Source organism: Leuciscus leuciscus (genome assembly GCF_965113295.1).
Source record: "Leuciscus leuciscus genome assembly, chromosome: 14".
In the NCBI taxonomy this organism is placed as follows: domain Eukaryota; kingdom Metazoa; phylum Chordata; class Actinopteri; order Cypriniformes; family Leuciscidae; genus Leuciscus; species Leuciscus leuciscus.
The window spans coordinates 6,053,834-6,064,446 of NC_138738.1; the positions used below are offsets into that span (position 1 = coordinate 6,053,834).

Below are 10,613 nucleotides of genomic sequence, written 5' to 3' on the forward strand. Positions count from 1 at the left end.
AGCATGGAAAGTAGAGGACACTTTAGTACAAAATTACAGCGTTCACATTGTCAGTTTTTGGGATTGACAACCGCATGCACTTACTGGTGTGAGTCTCGAAATGTCCCGTTCACACAGCAACTTATAGCGTCTCAAATACTGTCTGTATGTGTCATAGCAACAGTAATGGCGACATCCTGAAATGTCTTATCACTTTTAAAACAACAAGAGTCCAATCGAGCTGCGAGTTCATCCATTAAATCTTTATTATCCGACAGCAGCGTTTATATCTGGGTGGAGAGCGGATCATTTGAGTATGTGTAGCACACTTGTATTAAGGTATATAAAGTATTAAGGACTCAAACACAGGACTAACAACCGTATTCTGATGCTATGTAAACGTGGCCAATGAGCTCCAACACACTGACAAGTGCCCTGAAAAGTGATTCTTTGATCGGTTCCCACTGCAAACCTCGCAGTACTCCTGACATGTTTGTTTTCCCCTCTAGCAACTATCAATAGTGTAACAGATGTAAAATCGCCCTGATAGGCTCGTCTGATGCTCATTTATGATGCCCTCTGGGTTTCATCATGGGCTGCAGCTGAACAGATTCAGAAGCACATGCTTACTTCAAAATGAAAAAAGATCCGCAAGAAATGAATGAGACAATTAGACCTAGAACCGTATCTGTAAGGTATCGAGCATTAATTGCTGGCGTGCACATGTGGGACATTTCCTCAGTGGCGAACTTTCTTTTTGGCAGATCATTATCTAATCCCTGGGCTTTTTGCTAATCATTTTTTTCTCAGGAGCTCACCATCTCTCCCAAGGGGACTCTTCTCTTCTCTTCACCTCACTAATGATGTTTTGAATGATGAGGGAAGAGCACACGTTATCTAAGCTAATTATTCAAAAATAAATGCTGAAATAAGCATTTGGGGAGATTGCTTCTGTTTTGACAGTATGAGGCAGTTAACAGAACATTGCAGACTGCTGTAAGGATCAAATATATTAGAGGTGGAAAAATCTTTTTTTTAAATGTTTTTACAGGATCATGTTTCATTCAGTGTATATGTATGTAAAACCTGTGTGCAAATGATTGATGATTCAGGATCAAATAATAGGATCAAAATTAGATCCTAATTTTATTCTCAGTTCAGAATAATAAACCAAAATGTTTATTTAAAGGGGTCATATAATGATACATGCACTTTTACAAGCTGATTGTACTGAAATGTGTGTTGGCAGTGCCTGTACACAACCATCATAAAATGATAAAAATCCATCCAGTGGTTTAAAAAAAAATCTTCTTATATGTTTCCTCCCATCTCAAATCAAGCTGTTCGATTTTGTGACGTCACAAAATCGACGCCCCTCCCACGATGGTTGATTGACAGGAGCGTTTCAACACAGAGCCGCCCTCGTGAGCGAGCTGTCAATCATAGCCCGCGTTCAGTGTTGATAGCTGGAGCACTGAGTACAATGGCGTCTAAGCGATTGTGGTGTTCTGTTCTTCGGTGCAATAACGAACACAGCAGTCATATTGATGTTCCTAAATCCGTACAGCTGAAGACGCAGTGGCTGAGTTTGTTTTCGAAGGGAATATTCCCCACGATCAACGTCAATGCTTTCATGTTTGCGCGAATCATTTCACCAGACTGCTTTACAAACGAGGTCAGTATAAAGCTGGTTATTTGCTAAGAAGCTGCTCCTGAAAAGAGGATCAGTACCAACTAGGCCTATTCGTGTTCCTGCTGCACCTCCAGAAGAACTGAATTGAGTGTAACGTTTAATGACCTTTATATTAATCTTTATATTAATCTTTGCAAATCGCTTGCACGCTTCACGATGAATGCGGCTATTTTTACACTCAGGGTACATTACAGCATGTTTTCTATGTATGACGTTCTCAATATAATTCATAATCCCACGTTTATAATGAACAACGCGTTATGGTTATTGTGTTATTGTGTTACAAACGGTGTAGGCACAGAACAGAGGGGCGGGGTGAGAAAAGCTCATTATCATTTAAAGACACATGCACTTCAACGGCGTGCTGAAAACAGCTGTTTTTGGCCAGGTAAAATTGGTGTTTTCTTACAATACTAATGCGAATGTTTTATTAAAGTATATTACAAACTTTTAATTTAGACCCTAAAGAATCATATTAGCTTGTACAAAAATGACATTATATGACCCCTTTAAATAATTAAAAATAATTATAGCTCAAATTGGGATAGTTTCTACATGAAAATCAGACCATAACATCTGTATAGGAGGTGTTTATTATGTTTCATGTCGTTTTGAGAGCATTTAACGAGTAAAAAAATACAAGAACGAGTGTAAGAACAAATTAACCTTTGTAAATCATTTTGCATTAGAATCTCTTCTGTGCTCATAAGTGAACTATTAAGACCCAGTGTTTGGAAAGCAGACTGAAGTTGAACTTTTTATGAGGTGGTTGCCTGTAAGACACAAAGAAAACAAGTACTTGGACTGTCCGAATGTACACATCTGCCACACAAGTGACACTTCTAGGAATCCACACATGCTCAAATATCATGTAGTGAGTCATAGAAATCAGATATCTTAGATGCAGTAAGACAGAAACAACTGTTTCTTTTAGAAAAAATGTAGAGAAAATGTAGACTTTTTACTAAGTTACCTGCTTCTCAGATTTTTTCCTGAGAAAAAATATCTAGTAATTTTATGTGTATCTTCAAGAGATCTCATCTCAACAATATCACAAACAATGCTCAGATTTTTCAAGATACCAAGAAAAAAATCAAATTCTTCAAGTCAAGTCACCTTTATTTATATAGCGCCTTTATACAAAACATATTGTTTCAAAGAAGCTTTACAGCACTGTAAAAAAAATTACATCCCCAAGTCAAAAATTTCAAGTGACCGATAACATCTAAATTTTTCAATTAGTCTGACGTATTATTTCTCATTGAGCCAATGTTAACAGACTATTGCAACAAGAATTTCACTTGGGCCAATTGAAAAATTTTGATGTTATCGGTCACTTAAAATTTTTGATTTGGGAGGGTTAGACATTTTTTACAGTGAGTGATAACAGGAAAATTATGCAAGATGTGCAATTTCGGCTGTAAAGCAGCTCTTAAAGAAAATAGTGTCATTGTTCAGCTGAAGTCAGTTCAGTGTTGATTCAGTTCCATTGTAAAGATCATCAGTTGTTACATTAGTTAATTTCATCTATAAAGCAGTTCTGCATAAAATGATGCCATCGTCCAGCTCAGTTCAGATCACATACAACAGCGTCAGTACAGTCAGATAAAGATACAGATCAATAATATTGTTGAATATTAAGTGTACCCAACTGAGCAAGCCAGAGGCGACAGTGGCAAGGAAACCGAACTCCATCAGGTGACAGAATGGAGAAAAAAAACCTTGGGATAAACCAGGCTCAGTCTAGTTCTCCTCTGACCAACGAACAAACACGGTGTCATTATGATTCAGGCTCCATCACAAGTCAGAAATCAGATTGTGGATCGGTAGCATTTCATCCAGTTCCTTATGCTTGAAGATCGGATTCATCACGCCAGTATGGAGATGAAGCTGCCATATGGTTCTTGTAGTCTTTGCTGAGGATCTTTTTTGATGACTGTCGTGTCGATGAGGCCTTCACAGGGGATTGTCTAGTAGATAAATAAAGGTGACTTGACTTGACTTGACATGGTCTCTGCTGACGTTCAGGGATTCGTTGTGGTCGTGTTTAGCTGCAGGTCCACCATCTGATCTGGATAAGGAATGGATACGGCTGACTACGGTAACCTCGGGATAAACAGAGCGACTAATATTAGTGTAGATGCCATTCTTCTCACAATGTAACAAGTACATTGGGTGTTCTAGGAAGTGTTCCCGGTTCCGGCTGACCTAATTCCTGCAGCCTAACAATCCTTTAACGGATGTGAATTATAGAAATGTAATAATGTGTATGCGAGGGTAAAGAGATGTGTTTTAAGTCTAGATCGAAACTGAGAGAGTGTGTCTACCGAACAATGCTAGGATGACTGTTCCAGAGTTTGGATGCTAAATAGGAAAAGGATCTACCAGCTGCATTATCAACTGGCCAGAATTTTGAGATCGCAATAGACGTGAAGGACTATAATGCGCTAAGAGCTCGCTCAAGTACTGAGAACCTAAATCATTTAGTGCTTTGAAAGTAAGTAGCAAGATTTTAAAATGTATGCAATATTTAATAGGGAGCCAATGCAGTGTTGACAGAACCGGGCTTATATGGTCATACTTCCTGTTTCTGGTAAGAACTCTAGCTGATTGCGATTTGGACCAGCTGGAGTTTGTTTATTAAGCGTGCAGGGCAACCACCCATTAGAGCATTATTACACTAACAATAATCTATAGCCTTGAGGTCATGAACGCAGACCTGCCATCCTGTACGCATTTTGACCTCAGAGTACGCTGGTACGATTTGTCACTTAAACTACGCAAAAACCTGGTGACACCTCTGTGCACGCGCAGTCCTCAAATCAAGCAACAGCAAAAGAAGAAGAGTTCGACCAATCATAGTGCTGGGTTCATTCCCTAAATAGCAAGTGGGGATGATTGACAGATGCGTAAGGCCTTTCATTAAAAAGAGACTGAAAATCGACACCAATAAAGAATCCCGCTCAATCCCCCTTCCACTCCCGCGGCCCGCCGTCTGACTGTTTTCATAAGCGAGGACAGTACAGTAGTCGCGGTACTTCTAACTCCTGAAGGTAAACGGCCTGGGATGGATGTGGAAAGTTGAAATATTGTATTGAGTTAACTTAATCCTCTGGATTCGATGATCACACGGGAGTGATCGCATGGATTATCTTAAAATACTCATGCTCACTCAGATAAGAGGAAGACATCATTCAGCCATGCAAATTATAAAATGCACAAGTAATGCTGAACAATAAATCTAAATAAATTTGAAATCCCTATGGCTTAGTGATTATGAGAGTGCTGTGATTTGTGGATTACTGATAAGCATGAGTCTGGAGAAACAGGCGTTTATTTATTCATTCTCAGTGTTGAGAAACCTAGCCTGCATTGTGTTACATTATTGTGTTAATAATAACTAAAGTACCTAATTATGTTACATATTTATTTTGTATGAAAACTAGCGCGTTAGTTACTTATGGAGTAAAAAGTACCGTTGTATCAGTGCTGCGCGAGCTCTCTCTCACAAACACAGACGAGCGCACACAGAGAGAGAAGATAATTGTAAAATGAAAATTGACGGGCTAAGTTTAAATTTTGTTCTTGCTTGTTTTTTTTCTGTCAAAACGTCAGAAAGCATTTTGTATTATCCATTATATTTATTTTTGTATTATTTTAAAATTCGTTAAATGACGGATGTTTTACCGTTTTTTTTTTTTTTTTTTTTTTTTTTACTGTTTTCTAGGGTTTCTTAATTTTAGACTAGTTGACCAGCAAACATAATATGCAATGCAATATAATGCATGTACAAATCCAAATATTAAAATCCATAACCAGCTCTATTATATCACTATGTATGCACTGATTTGTATTATTAAACATACTTAATGATTAAAAAGTTCTGCTGTATTTTTATGCTTCTCCACCATTTAGGGGAATCCATTAATTCTCTGAATCAGCACCGAAATACCAAACAGAAAAGAAAAGGCCTCTGGCTAACTGTGTGTGTCAAAATGGCTATAATGAGTTCTGCAGTCTGACCTGGTTCATTCAGAGGACTTGCCAAAAGAGGATAAGATAACCACCACACCATTCTGTTTGCCAATAACAGCTTGGTTAATGGAAAAGGCCAAAGCAACTTGGCAAGTCAGCAAAGCAATTAGCCATTAAACATTTTCAAAGTTGTTTTTAATCTTCATCAAAGTCAACTCTAACAGATGCCCCCTCAGATTTCTGAGCCAAGTTGATTTATATCAGCTTCATATATACAGAATTAAGTATATTAGTGTCTTTGATCATTACAATTATTGCACAATTATAGGAGGTAAATAAATTGTTAGCCATATGAGATATACTATGGTACTGACTGAATGTTTACTAATTTCATGTACCATGGTATTCATGTACCAAGAATACCTACAAGCAGGCCTGTCGCGATTATTTATTAATAGTCTGATTATGGTTATTCAATCTAATTGCAATCATTTGAGATAACTGCAATAATTGTGCAGTTTAAAAAGTTCGATCACATTTTGCTATCCAAATCAGGGAAAATTTAAGCGCTTGAAGAAATGCCATCAAATGCACAATATCGTGTCTAGTAATAAGGTATACAAATATATTTATATATAATGATGGTTTGTGGGTTTAATCAGACTATATTGTATTATATGATATTATATATATATATATATATATATATATATATATATATATATATATATATATATATATATATATATATTTACAGCATTAAAGTAAATTGGGCCTATTTTGTTCTAATTTGTATTATTATATATGATTAATAGTAAAAAAAAAAAAAAAAACATATTTGGCTTACATATTTGGCTTACACAACATGAACAAAAAAAAAAAAGAATTAAATTAGTTAATCATAATTATGTATATGACAATTAATTATCAGCACAAAATGGATGATTGTGAAAGGCCTACCTACATGTACAAAAATGAGATTTTTTTATAGTATTGCAAGTACAGTTGTGGTTATTCACATGTATTGTGAATTATTTAATTCTATTTTATTGTTAAAACTTACTTACTAGGGCTGTGTCCGAAAGCTTAAAAATGTTGCCTTCAGAGGATGCATTCCAGAGAGGCATCAAGGCACGTCCAAATCCAATGTAATCTTCACTTCCTGTCTCCTGAGATACCTTTATCTAATCGATTTTTGAAGGCAGCATATATGTATCATTCGCTGCCTTTGATATCCAACAATCCTTTCCATTCTGTGACAGCTAGAAAATAAAGATGGCGTCTGAAAGTTGAGGTTGGTGGTCAGTTTGTGTGTGAATGTACGTTTTTGACAAACGTTTTCCACTTTTGAAAGTCATTTCCAATAGTCATTTCTTGCTAGAAATTATATTTATCACTCGATAACAGTACTTTCTAATGTCACAGATTCAACACACATTATTAGGACACAATCTCCTTTAAGATGCATATAGAATACAAGTTTAAAATGCACATAGCATGCCATTGTTTGAAGACTATACCTTTTTTCTGGCCATATGAGGCTGTTGTCTATTCTCTTCCCTCTGTTGTCTTGTCGCACTGACCCTGAGAGGGTGAATGAATCGAGTCCACTGGCATAACTGTCACTGTCTGATCCAGTTTACTAATTACCCCTCTTGTGCTGACTGTGTCCTTTTCATGTTGCGCGTGCTGTCTGAGCCTATTTGTGTGTCTAAATGAGTAATCAATATCAAATGTGGCAGTATTACCTGGTCAATACGATATATCCAAACTATTAACTTGGTCCGAGAAGCTTTTTTTTTCATAATTCCAACTGTATTTTTGCCTTTTTAATTCAATAAGGAGGGAGGTTGTTCCAGTTTTTAATAAATTTTTTCCCAGTATGAATAACCCATAAACATGTTCATATATACACAACACACAACATAATTTAAATGTTATGTTATGTAATGTAATGTTATGTTATGTTATGTTTATATTTATGTTATACTAATTGCCATGTTGATTTTTTTTAAATGCATTTAACCTAATTATAAATAAATTGCCATTATTAGTCATTATAAAAATGTCATATTAAAATTTAGAAATGTATTTATTTATTTGCTTTTGTTGGACTTCTGGAAATCTGTGGTTGTTGGACTGTTGAAAGATCCTGTGTTTTGTGGACCATTCATTTCAAATTCATTTGCATAAAGCAAAAGGCAGCCAAATATTAAATTCAGAATTTTTCCCAACACTACTCTATATGGATTGTCTGTGTTTTGTCAAGTTAAACTTTGTACAACAAAATTTTAGGAACTGTGATTCACTCTGGCTATGCTTCAAATTATGTTCAAATGTGAAAGTGAGGCGTGACCAGCCACTATAATGCATAAAAGTCCATTTCCAATGTGTGTTATTGTTGCTAAAACATGTGCAATGAAATGTCACATGCTTCACAGGCTGCACTTATGAAAGGTCATGTCGGGCGGTATAGGTACATCATCACTCAGATATTTTATGATTGACTTTGACAACAGTTCAAATGAACGATGGGCTAGTAAACTCTTGTATTATCGGAGTGCTTGACCATGTCAGGAAGTTTTACCATATGCACCATAAGTTCAAAAATCAAGCCTTGACTGGATCTATACAAAACTTTGCTATCATGTCACCTACTACAAATTTTGTTGTATATATCGGCTAGTTTCTGTTAAAACCAAGCATTCACAGGTTATTTTGTTCAATCGTAATGTAACATATTTGTGACAACATTAAAGAGATCAGTTCAAGACAATGATGATCAATGATGATCTTTCTCGTTGCATAAAGTCGAGTCATTAAATGTCTTGGTTCAATCAGAAATGTATGACAATGGGGAGGTAAAATGGTTTGCAAATGCCATTTTATGTTGCCTTTAATTGTGGATTTTATTGGGATGTATAATTTGCTTGTTAAGAACTGTTAACTTTTTGTGTTTATCCTTTGTATCCATAGCAATTATTGTAAAAAATAAATAAAATATAAATAAATAATCTATGCAACTACTCTTTGTTGTTGTTGCCTAGCTCATTGTATCTTAACTCACAGAGTACTTTTTAAATGAGGATTTTAAGAGATCCAGTGAGTTTTCCCGCTTTGACAGGTGTGAAATTTCCATCCAGAATTGGTTGCAGATCAAACAGTTGAACTCTAGTCAACCCAGAGAACTTTAAACAGTTCACAGTTTGTGAAATAGACCCCTAGCACTCTGGGGTCAACAGGATTTAGTTTATGTCAACATCCTTTTATGGAGACCGAGGGGACTGATGAAGTACCAGTAAGTCATCCACTAACAGGATAGAGATCAAACTCTGTGATGCATTTGAGATTCACGGAAGTTCAAGCTAAACCCCGGGCTTCCATTGCTCTTGGGCAACAGGATGACAGACTAGCTCGCAGACAGGTACTTCATCAGATCTATATTCTCCCCCTTAGTAAAGCAGGAGTTGCTGAGGTCTTTAACAGTGAGAGACCGAGTCTATCACAGCCATGAAACTGACTTGGTAAATATCTCCTCCTCTGATGTATCTGCACTTCTGAGGAGAGATCTTATGAGGTCTTCTTCATAGCTCTCACTGCTTTAGATGGCCGAGTAGCAATGATGTAAAAAATACTTTCACCACAATTCAGTGAAGAGCTTTCACTTTTATCCTCTTGAAAACGTATATTTGATTCATTTAAACGCAGCACAAACTTAAATTGATGTATGGACATTCTCCTGCTTGTGTTAGTGTAATGCCTGTGGACAAATGGCTGTTTACGACATTTGTTGCCCATTTTAACCATTGACAGAGTACTTCTATGTTACTGTAAGTAATTATGCATCTTATTTACATGTATGCATTTGGCTAATGTTTTAATTCAAAGCGACTTTCACTGCATTCATTCCCTTACTGTAAAAAAAAAATGTTTGAAGTTGTAAATAAAACAAAGATTATTGGAGTGCATTATACACGAAAATTTCTAAATTTCACATTTAATTAATTGTGTTACTTGCCATTTCTTTGTAAATATCTGTGAAATTTACTACCTATTACTGAGTGAAAGTATTTAAAATAAATCCTACACTTAATTTTTTAGTGCTGGGAATCAAACCCATGACCTTGATGTTCACTATTACAACTAAAGTGTGACCAGCTGTTTAATGTTTAAGGCATCAAACTTTCTTTAAATATAATTACATTTTTATATAAGAAAAGAAATGCATAATGTTTGGTAATGTCTGTATATCTAATTGCCATACCTAAAAGATTACAGTCACATATGGAGGAGTAAAAACAATCAGACTAGTAGACAGCTACAAGTGTGCATAAATTATTTCATTGCATTAATTTTTGGCATAATACTGACATCATGTGCTCAAAGCTTAAAGGTCAATAGCACAGCTGTCCGAGTCGTCTGTTTGGTACACACAATATCCAATCAGTGAACATATGCTTATAAAGCATGAAAAATGTTTGGTCAGGGTGCACAGCTGTAATGAAACCATTTATTGAAGAACAGAGCTTTGTTTTCACTGTGCAGTTTTGGGAGATTTTAGCCATCTTAAAAGTTCTTTGTAAGATGTGAATTTTGTTACATGTGGGCTTGCTACCATTGCAATGCATGATATTTGGCATTACTGTTGGTGAGTATTAAAGGGCTAGTTCACCCCAAAATTAGAAAAATTGTCATAAATTACTGTCGTTCAAAACCTGTAAGACTTTTGTTCATCTTCGAAACACAAATGAAGATATTTTAATGAAATCTAGAGATTTCTGTCCCTACATTGACAGTATATGCAACTACCACTTTGACACTAAAACGAATCCATATGAATCGAGCGGTTTAATCCGAAGGTTTAATCCGAATTTTCTGAATCGACACGATCGCTTTATACAGGGCTCTAGAGTGCGACCAATTTGGTCATTGATCTATCTAGCGCAACTTCTTCCCTTCGCAGCAT

The 10,613-nt window shown here is 36.0% G+C and overlaps 1 long non-coding RNA gene across 3 annotated transcripts; it reads right to left on the bottom strand.

The window, feature by feature from the left end:
• Positions 1 to 2,770: 2,770 nt before the first annotated feature.
• On the bottom strand, positions 2,771 to 7,244 carry LOC309474196. Of its 3 annotated transcripts, none has more exons than XR_014197225.1 (3): positions 7,168 to 7,244; positions 6,715 to 6,929; positions 2,771 to 3,778 (listed from the first exon to the last, which is right to left on the bottom strand). It is a non-coding gene; the product is annotated as an uncharacterized lncRNA (long non-coding RNA). The 3 variants fall into 3 exon arrangements; XR_014197226.1 differs by having other exon boundaries at positions 2,771 to 3,797; XR_014197227.1 differs by having other exon boundaries at positions 2,771 to 3,797; positions 6,711 to 6,929.
• Between the last annotated feature and the right edge of the window lie 3,369 nt (positions 7,245 to 10,613).